The 17,626-nt window shown below is 43.6% G+C and overlaps 1 non-coding gene across 1 annotated transcript; it reads left to right on the top strand.

Annotated features, from left to right (window-relative positions):
• Nucleotides 1-15,483: 15,483 nt before the first annotated feature.
• LOC120269688 lies at nt 15,484-15,590 on the top strand. Its single transcript, XR_005539330.1, has one exon. It is a non-coding gene; the product is annotated as a small nucleolar RNA R71 (small nucleolar RNA).
• Nucleotides 15,591-17,626: the final 2,036 nt, after the last annotated feature.

Raw genomic sequence — 17,626 nt, 5'->3', positions numbered from 1 at the left:
GAGCATCAAGGTCATTTTGAGCGTCTATCGAGACTTCAGTTTGGATAGACTTAGTTCTTGGACACGAGTATATTGAGAGATTTGTAGCAGGGGGATGAGTTCGCTGATGAGGTTGATAAGTGCTTGTGCGATAAGAATATGAAGTGTTCTTTCCTTGTGTTGGGCATTACTTTTCTAGGGTTTTAACGCTAATATGTGTGTATTTATGTTACTTTCATGCAGGTAGGGTTGTGAGGCCGAATACGAAAGAAAGAAGCCAATGTGGGTTGTAAATGCACCAATTTGGAGGAAATGTTGCCAAGGTTCAAACGTAAAGATATAGGTCGGGTTCGAGAGGCGGGAATGTGTCCCAACCTCCTCGTATTCAAGCTAGTACAACTATTTGGAGGGGCACAAGGGCAATCACATTCAAGCATTCCAACTTGTGCATATAGAACAAGATCTCCACCAACATGTCCGTTATTGATGAAGCAAAGTGATCCATGACATAAAGGTGTGCCCATTTGCGTTACCTCTATAAAACGGGAGTATTTCGAAGCCGGTAGTGTAGTAGGGTACTGTAGTCAAAATGTAGCAAGAATACTATACCAGCACTGTTCACAGCCGGCCGAGAAAACAAGAAAACAGAAAATCCACACGGGCCTGTGGAAATTCCACACTCCCGTGTGAAAAATTCAAATGGGCGCTCACACCGTCGTGTGGATTCCCGATTCCAGCCCTTTAAAAGCTGATTTCAGCTCCGATTTCATTATTTTTTTCTCCATCTTTTCCCCAAATTGAGAGAGGGCTGCGGCTAGGGTTTTGAGAGGTATTAGTTAGGGCTTTGGGGAGGTTCTACGGCTCCGACATCGCGCACCGTTTGGAGGAAGGTTAGAGGGAGAGCTTTCATCGGCACCGATCTAGCGAGGGGTATCCTAGGCCGGACAAAGGGAACCTTTACGACGAGTAGAGGACTCTCCAGAAGACCATTCGCCATGACTAACGAGGGGGTTTTCTATGGATGCTTTGTTTTACATTTGATTTCATTGATTGTATCTTTCTCCATGGAGAGCTAAACCCCTAGTTGGTACTTGGGTATTTGTGAACCCTAGGATGTATTCGTTTCATTGAATCTCCTTATTATGCTTTCAATTAATTGATGTTTATTGTGAGTTCCAATCTTGTATACTTGATTGTATGAATACTACCTTAGAGTGATACTAGGGTTAAGAGTTTTTCTTGGTAAGTCTTGTGAGTGAGTGACATACCATGAGAGTTAGACAAAGCTAGATTGGAGAGGGTTGAGAGGTGAGATGAGAGGTAGTGAAGCGTCCCCTTTCCCCTCAAGTGTGATCTATCATACCTCCACATTCCGGGAGTTCTTTGTGGCTATAGTAGAGTGAACTGGCTAAGAGAAGACCATCCACTGGGGCTTAGTTATGAGTGCAACAGAATGAAGCGTTGAAGTGATTTTAGCATCTAGGGATTAACGGTGGCTAGGGATCTTTCACCTGGACCAAAGGGTTAGGTCTATACATAGGAATAGGGTTTATCATTTGGGACCCCTAGAGCTCATTGCAATTCTATACGAGTGCAAGATGTTGACATTGTTTGATTTCTCCTCCGGAAAATGTATAGAGTTAGGCATGGATAACTTTAGATTTGGGACTATACAATTAAGGATTTCAACAACTCACTATTGCATTAATTAGGAAGCATAACAGAGGTTTCTTGCACTTGAAATGTTAGTCCTAGGCGGACCAATATCCGGGTACCCAATCTTTATCGATTGCCTTACCTTCTCCTTTACTTGTGCTCTATTTCTCGTTGTTTTTTACATTTGAGAATTGAATCTTGTGACACATATCACTATTCATCTTCCACATTAGTTAAGAAACACTTAAGTGTCTTTATTCTCTACTCTCTATCGATATGATACCCACTTATCTGGGATTATTACTTTGACACCCGTGCACTTGCGGTTTACACGCATATTCGGACGTGTCAAGTTTTTGGCGCTATTGCCGGGATCTTGAAGAAGATGCTCTAGAAATTGAAGAGGGCTAGGAGATACCATCGCAAACACTCCAAGACCGTTGGAGACGTGCGTGAACCGAACAATTTTGGTGAACCATTTCAAGGCGGTCTCATGCCTGACAATTCACCCTCTACCCTCAAGAGATTTTACTCATCATGTTTCCAAGCCATGGGTAAGAGGGAAACTTTCACCTATGAGCCCCCGTGAGCTAAGACAAGCTACGTCAAGCTAAGTGATGTTAAACAAGCGCTTCTTGGGAGACAACCCAAGTGTTTACTATTTTCTTATTTTGGTAATTTAGTATTGCTTGAGTAAATTGTTGAGTATTGGTGTCTTGATGTTTTATATTTCAAGTTCATCGTGTGTTTTCATGTGAATTTGGCAAAGTTTTGGTTGTTTGAGCTATTCCTCATGCTTTTTCACTCGTATAAATTGCATATTAGTGCAGGCTCTAAGTGTGTAAGCATGTCCAAAAATTTTCTGCAGAGCCTGCAGAATTTTCTAAGGCATCCAAAGAAAACACATGGGCGTGTGGAATTAACACATGCCCGTGGTTTTGTATTGTGAGCTCATCCAGAGAAGGCACAGGGGCATGGACTCGCCCCTTTGAATGACCATGTAATCCTCGCACGGCTGTGGGTAATTTTCGCATGGGCGGGTGAAGTCCTGCAGAGATTGCCAGACTTTCCCGAAAGCACACATGGGTGTGGACTCGCCCCTGTGGGCGACCTTATGAAAATCGCACGGGCGTGGGTAATTTCCACACACCCATGCGAATCTCTGCAGAGGAGCTCACCCCATCCCGAGAAGACACAGGGGCGTGCGCTTGCCCTTGTAAGTTAGGCTTGTGAATGCCCACGCTCATGCGGAATTTCCACACGGGCATGCGGAACACTTCAGCAATTTTTCTCGGATGTCCAGAGCAGCCACAGGGGCGTGCGGCTTCCCTTGTTGATCGGGCGCACGGGCATGGGTATTTTTCACACGCCCGTATATTTGCATTTAGAGGTAGTGAGTATTTTCCCGACAGCACAGCACCTTCCCCTTTGAAGCTTTCCTGTGGGGGTATACGGCAGTGTGTAATTTCCGCACGCCCGTGTGAATGCGCAGAATTCCAAGAGACACGAGTTTTTCTTTAAAAATCTTTGTGGATTCTTTTTCTCTTCATCTCCAATCACCCGAAAACCACTCTTGATCAACTTCTCGGCCCTTTACCGTTGTTTTGGAGGATTTTTTTTTCACATTTCGTGCCGATTTTCGGAATACTATCATCTATTTTATCGGTAACCCTTCTTATCCTTTTTCTTCGCAAATCAGGGTTTTTATTAGATTGAGAATCTTGAGTTGTGCCAATTTTCATGATATAATGTCTTATGCATGTTTTGGAAGTCCTTACGTGTGGTTGTAAGTTGAAATTTCTAGATAATTGGTGCACAACTGTGCGGTTTTCACATCCCACAGATCCACACGGGCGTGGATAATTTTCACAGGCCTGTGTGGAATTCTGCAGTATGTTGTTTCTGAGTATTATTTGATCATTCCTTCCTCATTTGTCACAAGAATGGCACCGCACTAGAGGAGGCAAGAAGGTAAGCGCCCTAGGGTGCCTTCACCCGAGCTAGCACATATTGTATTTTCGAATTCTGAACATCAAGCTCGTTTTCGAGCAGCTATCAGAGCTTAGGTTTAGCCAATCCCAGTTCATGGACCTAAGTATGCCAAGTGGGGTCCAGCGGGGTGATGAGTTAATCAGGGAGTTGGAGGCACTAATGGCCGTAGGAGGCTAGCAGAGGTTGTTGTCTATACGAGAGCCAGTTTTCAAGCCACTGACTTTGGAGGTGTTAGCATCTTTTGAGTTTATGGAGGACATACAGTTTAGAGTGTTCGGTTGTCAATTTGCTAAGAGTATTTCTGAGTTTTCAGTTCGCATGGGCTTGTATGATGAGGCATATAGAGAAACTGAGGAGTATGGACATCTACCAACAAATTACTTTGGCACCTTGAGTCGATAGCAAGCTTACCAGGTTTTATGCGGACACTGGTAGCATGAACCGGGAATATCCAAGGCCACATGTTTGTCTCGGCTGAGGTACAGATATTTATTCACTGTCATTAGCAGATCTGTGGATGGTCGAGGTGATAACACTAGTACTCTAAGCCGACAGAGTCTGTTTTATCTATATTCCATGGCTAGGTCCGTGCCTATTCATCTGGGGCACATTGTGGCGGATTACATGTGGAACCAGGGCCAGAATGGGAGAGTAGGAGTATTATTTGTTGGTCCCTACATTACTAAAGTTATTATGGGGATGGGTCTCGGTGATGCTCTTTGGGATACCGATCAAACAGTTATGCACTCTTCGCTTAGACTCAATACTGTCAAGATGATGGGAGTGGTGCGTAGATATTGGCCTAGAGCTTACATTTTAGCAACTACCACCACTGAGAGAGCCGGTGGTAATCGGGATGAAGAAGAGGGTTCCGCACCAACGATGACCAAGCCCTAATGGGGCCCAGGTACCCTTTCAGGAGCCTATGATCATATTGAGAGGCTCAAGAACAATGTGAATGTATTGCGATCCGAGATCATCATGATGCGGTTGGTACATTCGGCACAGTATGTCGATATGATGGCCCGTTTCGACTTCTGACAGCTATTGAAAGGCAGAACTCCAGCTCCGCCAGCATCTCCTTCACCACCTCCACCAGCACCTTTTGATCTAGCACCAGCAGCAGTAGAGGATCCAGAGCCTGACACCGACACTTGATTTTATTTTCCTTTTCTTTTCTTTCTGCATTTTATTTTGAACTTGTATACTCAAAAAGGATTCTCCTTATGAGTTTATTTTCATTTTGTATCTTGACTTTTATTCATTGTCTTATCTTTTATGTACTCGAATTATTTTTGTTTTTATTGAGCTTCACTGAACCCCGTCGTGTATGCGTATAGATGGTCTTGTCATCATGGGAATTGAGACTTTATCATGGGCACGCCAAGGTGTTTCGGCACTTGGCCGTGTGAGCTTTATGACCCATTGGAACAACACTCACAAGGACTTAGCTCCATCAAATGCAACACTAGGAGTTAGGGGAGTATTGTTTTGATTGCTTCTCCCACATCTGAATCTAATTGAGTTACAATATTAATGAGCTTACATATGTACATTGGGGACAATGTACAACTTAAATGTGGGTGGGAGTTTCATAGTGCAAGCATCTCTTTTACACTAGTTTTGATTGATATACATGCTCACATAGCCAATGGCGGTTCACCTTAGTTGCATTTATTGTATTCTTGAGTTTAGGAAAAATTTTAACATTGTATGTTTTCATGCTCCAATTTTTGCCCGATTGACACTTGTAGCACTACTCACTCATTGAACCCTGTTGGAAACTCATGTTTGATGTGTAAGGGAATAGTTTTAGTTGTTTCTTGTGTTAATTCTAAAAAAAAAAAAAAAAAGAGAAAAATTAAAATAAAGAACAAAATAGTTTTGTTGTTTAGTTATGCTTGTTGGGTGGAAAGAACTACCACCTATGATATATGAAGCTACTCTCATAAGTCAGATACTAGTTATGCCCTAATGAGAGAAAGAGCTATCTCGTGGGATGTGTGAAATCTACCACCCCAGTAGAAAGAGCTACCACCTCGAAAGTGTGAAAGCCACTTTAGCGGCCGCTTTGGAAAGGGCTACCTTAGAGGATGTGTGAAGTGTGAAGCTACTATCCTTTAAGAATTTTTGTTGCCTTTTGTAGATAAATAAGTCCCTTATGCATAGAACTTTGAGGAGTATACTTTGGGTCGACTGGAGTGAGTTCGCACACTTACACGATTTTGGGTTTGTCGCCCTTTTTTATTCAATCTTTTAGCTAGAGTATTGATTTTTTTGTATATAGTGTTGAAACTTCCCTTAATTATAAAATGTACTCTTTGTATGTTTTAGTGAACCTAAGGCCAAGTACTTCAAATATTTCCCTCGCCTGTGCTTTAATGTTTTATTTTTTGCTTGAGGACAAGCAAAATCTTAAGTGTGGGGGAGTTTGATAAGTGCTTGTGCGATAAGAATACGAAGTGTTCTTTCCTTGTGTCGGGCATTACTTTTCTTAGGGTTTAATTCTAATATGTGTGTATTTATGTTACTTTCATGCAGGTAGGATTGTGGGGCTAAATATGAAAGAAAGAAGCCAATGTGGGTCATAAATGCACCAATTTGGAGGAAATCTTGCCAAGGTTCAAACGCGAAGACATAGGTCGGGTTCGAGATGAGGGAATGTGTGCCAACCACCTCGTATTCAAGCTAGTACAACTATTTTGAGGGGCACAAGGGCAGTCACATTCAAGCATTCTGACTTGTGCATATAGAACAAGATCTCCACCAACATGTGCGTTATTGAAGAAGCAAAGCGATCCACGACGTAAACATGTGCCCATTTGCATTACCACGATGAAAGCATGGATTCGGGAGTATTTCGGGTGGTACTGTAGTAAGGTATTGTAGCAAGAATATTGTATGCTTGATTGTATGAATACTCCCCTAGAGTGACACTAGGGTTGAGAATTCTTCTTTGTATGTCTTGTGAGTGAGTGACACACCAATTGAGTTAGACAAAGCTAGATTGGAGAGGATTGAGAGGGTGAGTCGAGAGGTAGCAGAGTGTCCCCTTTCCCCTCTGGTGTGATCTATCCTACCTCCACATTCCAAGAGTTCTTTGTTGCCATAGTAGAGTGAATGGGTTAAGGGATTGAAGTGATTTTAGCATCTAGGGCTTAACTGTGGCTAGGGATTTTTCACCTGGACCAAAGGGTTAGGTCTATACATAGGAATAGGATATATCATTTGGGATCCCTAGAGCTCATTGTAATTCTATATGAGTGCGAGGTGTTGAGATTGTTAGATTTCTCCTCTGGGACATGTATATATTTAGGCATGGTTAACTTTAGATTTGGGACTATGCAATTAAGGATTTCAAGACTTACTGTTGCATTAATTAGGAAGCATAATAGATGGTTCAAGCACTTGAAATGATTGTCCTAGCAGAACAATATCCGGGTACCCCATCTTTATCGATTGCCTTTTCTTCTCCTTTACTTGTGCTCTATTTCTCGTTGTTTTTTACATTTGAGAATTGAATCTTGGCACACATATCACTATTCATCTTCCACATTAGTTAAGAAACAATTAGTGTCTTTATTCTCTAATCTCTGTTGATACGATACCCACTCATTTGGGATTATTACTTCGACACCCGTGCACTTGTAGTTTACACGCATATTCGGACGTGTCAGAGGTCGAGGATCTCGTTTTAGTTGGTGGTTTGGAGGCAGTTATTGTCGATTATAGAGCTAGCCATCCGGGACCTTACACTGGAGGTTTTGTCAACATTCGAGTTCGATAGATCCTATGCGAGATTCGATGACCTCGACGTAGTTCGGTTTAGAGCACCCGGACATCACTATAGTTTGAGTATCGCTTAGTTTTTAGTTCGGCTCAGCTTGTACGAGGAGGCATTTACACACACTGAGGAGTATTCTCAGTTACTGACAGGTTATCCAGGAGCTCTAACCCCACAGAGAGCTTATAGAGCATTATATGGTTAGGGCCAGTATGAGTCGGGGGTGTCCAAGGCTACGTGCCTTTCCCGACCCAGCGTACTGATATCTACATGTCATCATGAGCAGGTCAGTGAATGGCCGTGGTGATACCACTGGCATTCTGAGCCGACATGAGCTTCTGTACTTGTATTCGATGATGCAATGCACATCGATCCATCTAGGGCACAACGTCACTGAGTACATTTGACATCAAGGCCAGTATGCTAGATTGGGAGTGATCTTCTCAGGTCCATACATTAGGAGATTAGGTCTATGTATGGGTCTCTGACAAGGTCCCCTTGCGTATATCCCGCAAGTGCACGGGTTTGTCAAAGTAATAATCCCGGATGAGCGGGTATCAAATCCACAGGGAATAGGGAATAAAAATACTTAATTCAATTCTTAGCTATGTGAAAGATCAATGATGATAATTGTGACAATGATTCAATTCTCAAAAGTAAAAGCAACAAGTAAGAAAGCACGAGTAAAGGAGAAGGTAAGGAAATCGATAAAGATGGGGTACTCGGATAATGCTCCACTACGATGATCACTTCAAGTGCAAGAACCCTCTATTACTCTTCCTAATCAATGCAATAGTGAGTCGTGAAAATCCTTCATTACATAGTCCCAAATCTAAGGTCACCTATGCCTAACTCTATACATGTCCCAGAGGAGAGATTAGATAACCTCTCAACCTCGGACTCGCATAGAGTTGCAATGAGCTCTAGGGATTCCAAGTGATAAACATCTTCCTAATTATAGACCTAAACCTTTGGTCCAAGTGGAAGGTCCCTAACAACGATTAAGCCCTAGATACTAAGATCACCTCAACGCTTCACTCCGTTGCACGCGCAACTAAGCGCCAGTGGAAGTTCATCCCTTAGACCATTCACTCTATTGTGACCGCAAAGAACTCGAGGAACGGACGTAGATTCTATCACGTCAGAGGGGAAAGGGGACGCTCCTGTACCTCTCAACTCACCCTCTCAACCTTCTCCAACCTAGCTTTGTCTAACGCTCGTTGTGTGTGACTCACTCACAAGGGTACCAATAAGAACTCTCAACCCTAGTGTCACTCTAAGGGAAATGTTCATACAATCAAGCGTTCAAGGTTGGAACTCACAATAAACATCAATTAATTGAAAGCATAATAAAGAGATTCAATGAAACAAATACATCCTATGGTTTACAAATACCCAAGTACCCACTAGGGATTTAGCTCTCCATGGAGCTATGTACAATCAAAGAAATAGAATGTAAAAGCAATGAATCCATAGAAAAACCCCCTCGATGGTCGTGTCGATGGTCTTGTAGAGAGTCCTCTACTCGTCGTCCAAGGATTCCCTCGTCTGGTATAGGATACGCCTCGACGGAAGCTCCCCTACCCACTTTCTTCCTAAGGAATGACAATGTTAGAGCCATAGAACCTCTCCAAAACCTTAGCCAATACCCATTAAAACCCTAGCCGAAGCCTCTCTCAAGTTGGGGAAAAGATGGAGAAAAGAATACTAAAATCGGGGCTGATTCGGCTTTAAATAAGGCTGGAATCGGGCGACTACACGGGCGTGGATGCTTCACGCACCCGTGCGGAATTTCCACATGAGCGTGGATAATTTCCACATGCCCGTGTGGATTCTCTAAACTCTGTTTTCTCGGGTGGCTGTGAACATTGCTGCTATAGTACATTGCTACCATATTGCTACAATGCTCTGCTACAGTATCCGTTCCGAATAGCTTCCCGAATCCATACTTTTATCGGAGTAACGCAAAAGGGCACACATTCACGTTGTGGATCACTTGCTTCTTCAATGATAAGCAAGTTGGTGGAGCTCTTATTCTATGTGCATAAGTCGGAATGCTCGAGTGTGACTGCCTTTGTGCCCCTCTAAATGGATGTGCCAAACTCGAATACGAGGAGGTTGGCACACACTCTAGCATCTCACATCCGACCTATGTTTTCGCGTTTGAACCTTAGCAAGATTTCTCCAAAATCGGTGCATTGTGATCCACATTGGCTTCTTTTCCTTCATACTTGGCCTCACAACCATACATGCGTAAAAGTAACACAAAAACACACATATTAGTGTAAAAACCCAAGAAAAGTAATGCTCAACATAAGGAATGAACACTTCACATTTATACTGCACAAGCACTTATCAAACTCCCCCACACTTTAGCTTTTGCTTGTCCTCAAGCAAAAATTAAAACGTTATGTACATCAATGAAGAAAATATTGAAAGTGCTTGGCCTTAGGTTCACCAAAGTATACAAAGAGAGCATTCTACAAGTAAGGGAAATTTCAACACTAAATATGAAAAATCAATGCTCTATCTAAGAACTTGAATCAAAAAGGATACAAAACCCGAAATCGTGTACTTGTGTGAACTCACTCAAGTCAACCCAATGTATACTCCTCAAAGTTCTAAGTACAAGGGATTTATTTATCCACAAAAGCGACAACAATTTTAAAGATGGTAGTAGCTTCACACATCCTCTAAGGTAGCCCTCTCCAAAGCCAGCCGCTAAGGTGGCTTTCATACTTTCGAGGTGGTAGCTCTTTCTACCGGAGTGGTAGCTTTCACTCATCCTATGAGATAGCTCTTTCTCTCATTAGGGCATAGCTAGTATCCGACTTATGAGAGTAGCTTCATACTTCATAGGTGGTAGCTCTTTCCACCAAACAAGCAAAAATAACCAATAAAAATAAACTTTTTTAAAATTCAACACAAGAAATAACTATAACTAGTCCCTTTAACATCAAACTTGAGTTTCCAAAAGAGTTTAATAAGTGAGTAGTGTAACAAGTATAAATCGTACAAAAATTCCTAGACATTCAAGCAAAACTAGAGCATGAAAACATTCAATTTTAGAAATTCTCCTAAACTCAAGAATACAATCCTTGCAACTAAGGTGAACCGCCATTGTCTATGTGAGCATATATCAATCAAGAACAATAGAAAAAAGTGTGCACTATGAAACTCCCCCCACACTTAAGTTTTCCATTGTCCCCAATGTACACATGCAAGCTCACTCAAAATATATATCATTCAAAAGAAAATGTGGGAAAAGCAATCAAAACAATACTCCCCTGACTCCTAGTGTTATGTTTGATGAAGCTAATTCCATGGGGGTAGTGTTCCGATGGGTTGTGAAGCTCACATGGCTAAGTGCCTAAGCACCTTGGCCGTGCCCATGACTAAGTCTCAATTCCCAAGAAGACAAGACCATCTGCACGCATACATGACGGGGTTCAGTGAAGCTCAATAAAACAAAATATCTCGAGTATATATAAAAGATAGACAATGAATACAACTCGAGATGCAAAATGTGTCCACCGGTGCCGGGGTAGAGGATGAGGGTGCTAGAGGAACTGAGGGGGCTTGAGGAGTCCTCGGCCGCTGGATAAATGATGAGGCGACGTCTCACTCTAAGATCTACTGTAATACGTCAAAACGTGGCATGAACTCTGTGTAATGAGCGGCCTACGTAGCCCTAATCTCTGCAATCTCGGCTCGAGCCTCCGCTACCTCAGTCCGTACTACCCCCAAAGCACTCTCGAGTCTCTCAAAGCGATCATATGCTCGAGATGGTGAAAACATACGCACGGGGGGTGGTTCCTCTACTACTGGAGGTGCCTTGATCTCCATCAGTGCTGGTTGAGGCTCGGGAGTGGGCTGAGATGCCCCAGCTTCATCACCCTCATCCTCGGCTATCTCTAGAGCTGGTAGCACTAAAGCAAAAACTCCTGTCCGAACCCTACGGATCATACCCATCAATCTCATCATCTCTAGACTCAGGGGGGCACGTATACTCGTCTTCTCGGCCCCATGAATCGAATCCAAGAGACCCATACCCAGTACTAATCTCGTAATGTAGGGGCCCGAGAAAATCTCTCCCAGTCTAGTATAGTGTTCCTGATGTCTGATGTACTCTGCCATGATGTGCCCTAAGTGAATCGGTATGTGCTGCACCATCGAGTACAATTACAGTAGTTCCTGACAGCTCAGAACACCAGTGTTATCACCACGGCCATTCACCGACTTACTCATAATGGCATGTAAATATCTGTATGCAGGTCGGGAAAGGCACGTGGCCTTGGACACCACTGGCTCATACTGACCCTGACCACATAGTACTCTGTAAGCTCTCTGCTGGGTCAAGGTTCCAAGATAATCAGTCGGTAACTGAGCGTACTCCTCCGTATCTGTGAATGCCTCCTCATACAAGCCAAGTAGTACTAAAAACTGAGTAACGCTCAAGCTATGGTGGTGTCCAAATACTCTGAACTGAATGGAGTTTAAACTACCGAAGCTCACGTATGATCTGTCAAACTCGAATGATGAGAGCATCTCTAGTGCAAACTATCGAATGGCTGGCTCTCTAATCATCAATAACTGCCACCAACCACCTGCTGAAACGAGATCCTCTAACTCATCCGTGAGCTCATATTCCTACTGTAGATCTCGCAGTATAGTCGTGTCCAGGAATCGAGTCTGCCCGAAACAGAGTCTCAACAAGTGCTCATAGCAAACTTGATGCTCTGGAATCGCAAACCTCATGCCCTCAGTCTCAGGGGATGACTCACGCGATATCTTATCAGCTTGCTTCTTCGATCGAGGTGCCATAATCTGCAAAATTTGAAACGAAATCGATCAAACAAGTTGATAAAATAATGCTGCAGAAATCCACACGGTCGTATGGAATTTCCGCACGCCCGTCTGTATCCACGGGGCGTGAAAACCGCATGGCCGCACTTCAAAAATCCAAAAATACATCTTAAAAATACTTCTAACTTCGTTCTAAACATCAATCATCTTTCTTATTGAAGAAACGAAGCATTATTAACCAGATTAATCGATGGAAACCATGAATTGGCAAAGAAAATGATGAATAGGGCTTACCGACGAGATGTGATGAGAAAATGAAGAATCGGCCAGAAAACCTTGTAGAAATTCTACAAAATTAGCGCTATGAAATCGGAGAATGATGTGATAGTGTTTCCAGACAAATAGAGGTCGTGAAGAGGGAGAGAAACTAATCTTCTTTAAAAGGAACTCGCGACCCTTGATGTTCTGTGCATCCACACGGGCGTGCGGTAATTACCCATGCCCGTGTACCCCATAGGAGAGCTTCACGGGGGCAGGTGCACGCCCCTGGGCGCTCTAGGGAAAAACTCTCACTGACTCTGAACGATCTCACACGGGCGTGCGGAAAATACCCATGCGCTTGCGCCCAACCCACAGGGGCAGTCGCACGCCCCTGTGGCTTCTCTGAACATCCGAGAAGAATACCAAGTGTTCTATATGCCCGTGCAGAATTTCCGCACGGGCGTGCCCATTCACATGCCCAACTCACAGGAGCAGCCACACGCCCTTGTGTTTTCTTGGGATGGGGAGAACTCCTCTACAGAGTTTTGCACGGGCGTGTTGAAATTACCCACGCCCTGTGCGTGTTTCACAAGGTCGCCCACAGGGGTGAGTCCACACCCCTGTGTGTTCTCGGGATAATCCGCCAAACTCTGCTGGAGTTCACATGCCCGTGTTGAAATTACCGACGGGCGTGTGACAGTCGCATGGTCGTTCACATGGGCAGCCGCACGCCCCTGTGCCTTCTCTAGTTGAGCTCGCAGTGCAGCTCCAAGGGCGTGCGAAAATTCTACACGCCCGTGTGTTTTCTCTGGATGACTTAGAAAAATCTGCTGGCTCTGCAGAAAATTTTTGAACATGTTTACACACTCAGAGCCTGCTCTATTATGTAAATTTTATCAATGAAAAACATGAAATAAAGCTCAGATGACCATACTTCGCCAATTCCACTTGAAAACATACAATGACTTTAAAACCCATAATAAAATCGCAGCACAAGCATCATAGAAATCAAGACACCAACACTGAACAATTTATTCATGCAAACAACCTAACTAAAAATAAGAAAACAGTAAACACTTGGGTTGCCTCCCAAGAAGCGTTTGTTTTATGTCACTAAGCTTGACGTACCTTGTCTTACCTCACTGGGGTTCATAGATGAAGGTTGCCCTCTTACCCATGGCTTGAAAGCATGATGTGCAAAGTCTCTTGAGAGTAGAGGGTGTATTATCGGGCTTGGGACCACCTAGCAATGATACGTCCAACTTCTTCGGTTCACATATGTCTCCAACAGCCTTGCAGTGTTTCCGGTGGTGTCTAGTAGCCCTCTTTATTTTCCGGAGCACCTTCTTCAAGATCCCTCAGCGTAGATGGTACTTCTTCCATCGATCCAAGCATCATTACTTCTTCGTTGCCCTCCTCTTGGTCGAATAAACCTTCAGTAGTGTCTAGAAAATATAAAGTATCATCGAAATCAAGAGAATGCTGCATGGCTTTAGCAAGGCAGTATGTGAGCTTGTTATCTCCAACTGTCAATGTGAGCTCTCCGCCGTCCATGCCAATCAATACTTTGGAAGTAAGTAAGAATCAAGGGTGCATCCGCATCCTCAACGACATCTAGCACTACAAAGTCAACCGAAAAAATGTACTTGTCCACCTTGACAAGCACGTCTTCAATGATACCTCTCGGATGTCGCACTGTTCGGTCCGCTAGTTGCAAAGTCATCCGAGTAGGCCTAGGCTCGCCCAAGCCTAGCTTTTGAAAGAAGGTGTATGGCATGACGTTGATACTTGCCCCTGAGTCCGCCAATGCCATTTCTTCACCTAGATTGCCAATATTACACGGAATGATGAAGCTTCTCGGGTCTTTCTTCTTGTTTGGCATGTTCTTTTGCAATACTGCCGAGCATGAAGCATCTAAAATCACTGAAGCACTTTCCTCCAACTTTCTCTTGTTAGTCAAAAAGTCTTTCAAGAACTTCGCATACTTAGGCATTTGGGCCAATGCCTCAACAAAAGGAATATTAATGTGGAGTTGCTTGAACAAACTCAGGAACTTCTTGTACTGTTCATCCCCTTGGTTATTATTCAATCTAGAGGGATAAGGAATTCTTGGCTTGAAAGGTGGGGATACCACCTCTTTCTCTTTGCTTGTTCTTTCTTCAACCTCTATAGCCTCGGGTGCGTGTTCTTTTGGCTTCTCACTTAGAAGCCTACCTTCAACCTCACGACCACTTCTCAAAGTGATTTCCTTCACATGATCTCTAGGGTTGGTCTCTGTATTGCTTGGCAAGCTTCCATGTGGCCTTTCGGAGAGGGACTTCGCAATTTGCCCCACTTGATTTTCAAGATTATGTAACGAGGCAGTGTGGTTGCGAAGTGTAGACTCGACTTATTCAAACATTGTATTTGCAGATTGTATAAATCTAGTCAAGTGCTTCTCTAGGTCACTCATTCCCCTTTCCAAACCTGAGACTCTGTTTTCCACCTGAGGGGCTTGTTGTTGTTGTTGGAAACCCGGTGGCCCCATGGCCTTTTGTGGACCTTGATTACTCCATGAGAAATTGGGATGATTCTTCCAACCCGGATTGTAGGTATTGCTATATGGGTTTCCTTGAGGTCTCATGCCATTACCTACAAAATCAACATTCTCCACCGAAGAAACATCACCAATAGAGATCGGCCAATCAGAGGGAGCATGTCCTCCACCACACTCGGTGCAATTAGTCACGGGCGCCACTCTATTTGAAGTTAGAAGATCTAACTTCTTACTCAGATTCTCCACTTGGGCCGCCAATGAAGTTACCGCATCTATCTCATGGTGACCGGCCACCTTTTTCTTCTCCCTAGCATTCCATTGGTAGCTATTTAACCCCATTTCTTCAATCAACAGACGGGCCTCATCGGGGGTCTTGCTACCTAAGGTACCTCCTGCTGCCGCATCCAAGAGTTGCCTTGTACTCGGGTTTAAACCATTGTAAAAGGTTTGAGCAATCATCCACTCCGAGAATCCGTGTTGCGGGCACTTTCTCAGGAGCTCCTTAAACCATTCCCATGTCTCGAATAGAGACTCCAATTCCAACTAAACAAAGGATGAGATCTCGTTCCTAAGCTTTGCTGATTTTCCAGGAGAGAAATAACGAGCTAGAAAAGCTTCCACCATCTCCTTTCCACATGGTGATTGACGCGCTATGTAACGAGTGTAGCCACAGCTTTGTTCTCCCCTTTAGGGAAAATGGAAAGGCTCTCAATTTGATGGCATCATCTGTCACCCTATTTATCTTCAGCATATCACACACCTCGAGAAAGCCCTCTGTGACTGTTTGGATTCTCATCGGCTAAACCATTGAATTGTGCGGATTGCTGCAACATGTGGATGATAGAAAAGGAAGATAGGAAATAGAATGTATGGTGAAATAGCTAAGAAAACAAAGTGCAAAGTATCTCTAAACACCTATTCCCCGGCAACGGCGCCAAAAATACTTGATAAGGTCCCCTTGCGTATATCCCGCAAGTGCAAAGGTTCGTCAAAGTAATAATCTCGGATGAGCGGGTATCAAATCCACAGGGAATAGGGAATAAAAATACTTAATTTGATTCTTAGCTATGTGAAAGATCAATGATGATAATTGTGACAATGATTCAATTCTCAAAAGTAAAAGCAACAAGTAAGAAAGCACGAGTAAAGGAGAAGGTAAGGCAATCGATAAAGATGGGGTACTCGGATAATGCTCCACCTAGGACGATCCCTTCAAGTGCAAGAACCCTCTATTATGCTTCCTAATCAATGCAATAGTGAGTCGTGGAAATCCTTCATTACATAGTCCCAAATCTAAGGTCAACTATGCCTAACTATATACATGTCCCGGAGGAGAGATTAGATAACCTCTCAACCTCACACTCGCATAGAGTTGCAATGAGCTCTACGGATTCCAAGTGATAAATCTCTTCCTAATTATAGACCTAACCCTTTGGTCCAGGTGGAAGGTCCCTAACCATGATTAAGCCGTAGATACTAAGATCACCTCAACACTTCACTCCGTTGCACGCACAACTAGGCCCCAGCCGAAGTTCATCCCTTAGACCATTCACTCTATTGTGACCGCAAAGAACTCGAGGAACGGAGGTAGAATCTATCATGTTGGAGGAGAAAAGGGATGCTCCTGTACCTCTCGACTCACCATCTCAACCCTCTCCAACCTAACTTTGTCTAACGCTCATGGTGTGTCACTCACTCACAAGGTTACCAACGAGAACTCTTAACCCAAGTGTCACTCTAAGGGAAATGTTCATACAATCAAGTGTTCAAGGTTGGAACTCACAATAAACATCAATTAATTGAAAGCATAATAAAGAGATTCAATGAAACAAATACATCGTAGGGTTCACAAATACCCAAGTACCCACTAGGGGTTTAGCTCTCCATGGAGCTAAATACAATCAAAGAAATAGAATGTAAAAGCAATGAATCCATAGAAAAAACCCCTCGATGGTCTTGTAGAGAGTCCTCTACTCGTCGTCCAAGGATTCCCTCATCTGGTATAGGATACACCTCGATGGAAGCTCCCCTACCAACCTTCTTCTTAAGGAATGACGATGTCAGAGCTGTAGAACCTCTACAAAACCCTAGGCAATACCCCTCAAAACCCTAGCCGAAGCCCTCTCTCAAGTTGGGGAAAAGATGGAGAAAAGAATACTAAAATCAGGGTTGATTCGGCTACAAATAGGGCTAGAATCGGGTGACTACACGGGTGTGGATGCTTCACGCGCCCGTGCGGAATTTCCACACGGGTATGGATAATTTCCACACGCCCATGTCGATTCTCTGAACTCTGTTTTCTCGGGCGGCTGTGAACATTGCTGCTACAGTATATTGCTACCGTGTCGCTACAGTATCTGACCTGAATAGCTTCCCGAATCCATACTTTCATCAGAGTAACACAAACGGGCACACGTTCACATCATGGATCACTTGCTTCTTCAATGATAAGCAAGTTGGTGGAGCTCTTGTTCTATGTGCATAAGTCAGAATGCTCGAGTGTGACTGCCTTTGTGCCCCTCCAAATGGATGTGCCAAACTCGAATATAAGGAGGTTGGCACACACTCTAGCATCTCACATCCGACCTATGTCTTTGCGTTTGAACCATAGC

Source organism: Dioscorea cayenensis, chromosome 9 (assembly GCF_009730915.1).
Source record: "Dioscorea cayenensis subsp. rotundata cultivar TDr96_F1 chromosome 9, TDr96_F1_v2_PseudoChromosome.rev07_lg8_w22 25.fasta, whole genome shotgun sequence".
NCBI lineage: Eukaryota > Viridiplantae > Streptophyta > Magnoliopsida > Dioscoreales > Dioscoreaceae > Dioscorea > Dioscorea cayenensis.
Note: the sequence above shows the minus strand (reverse complement) of the source record. Positions and strands in the feature narration are given on the sequence as shown.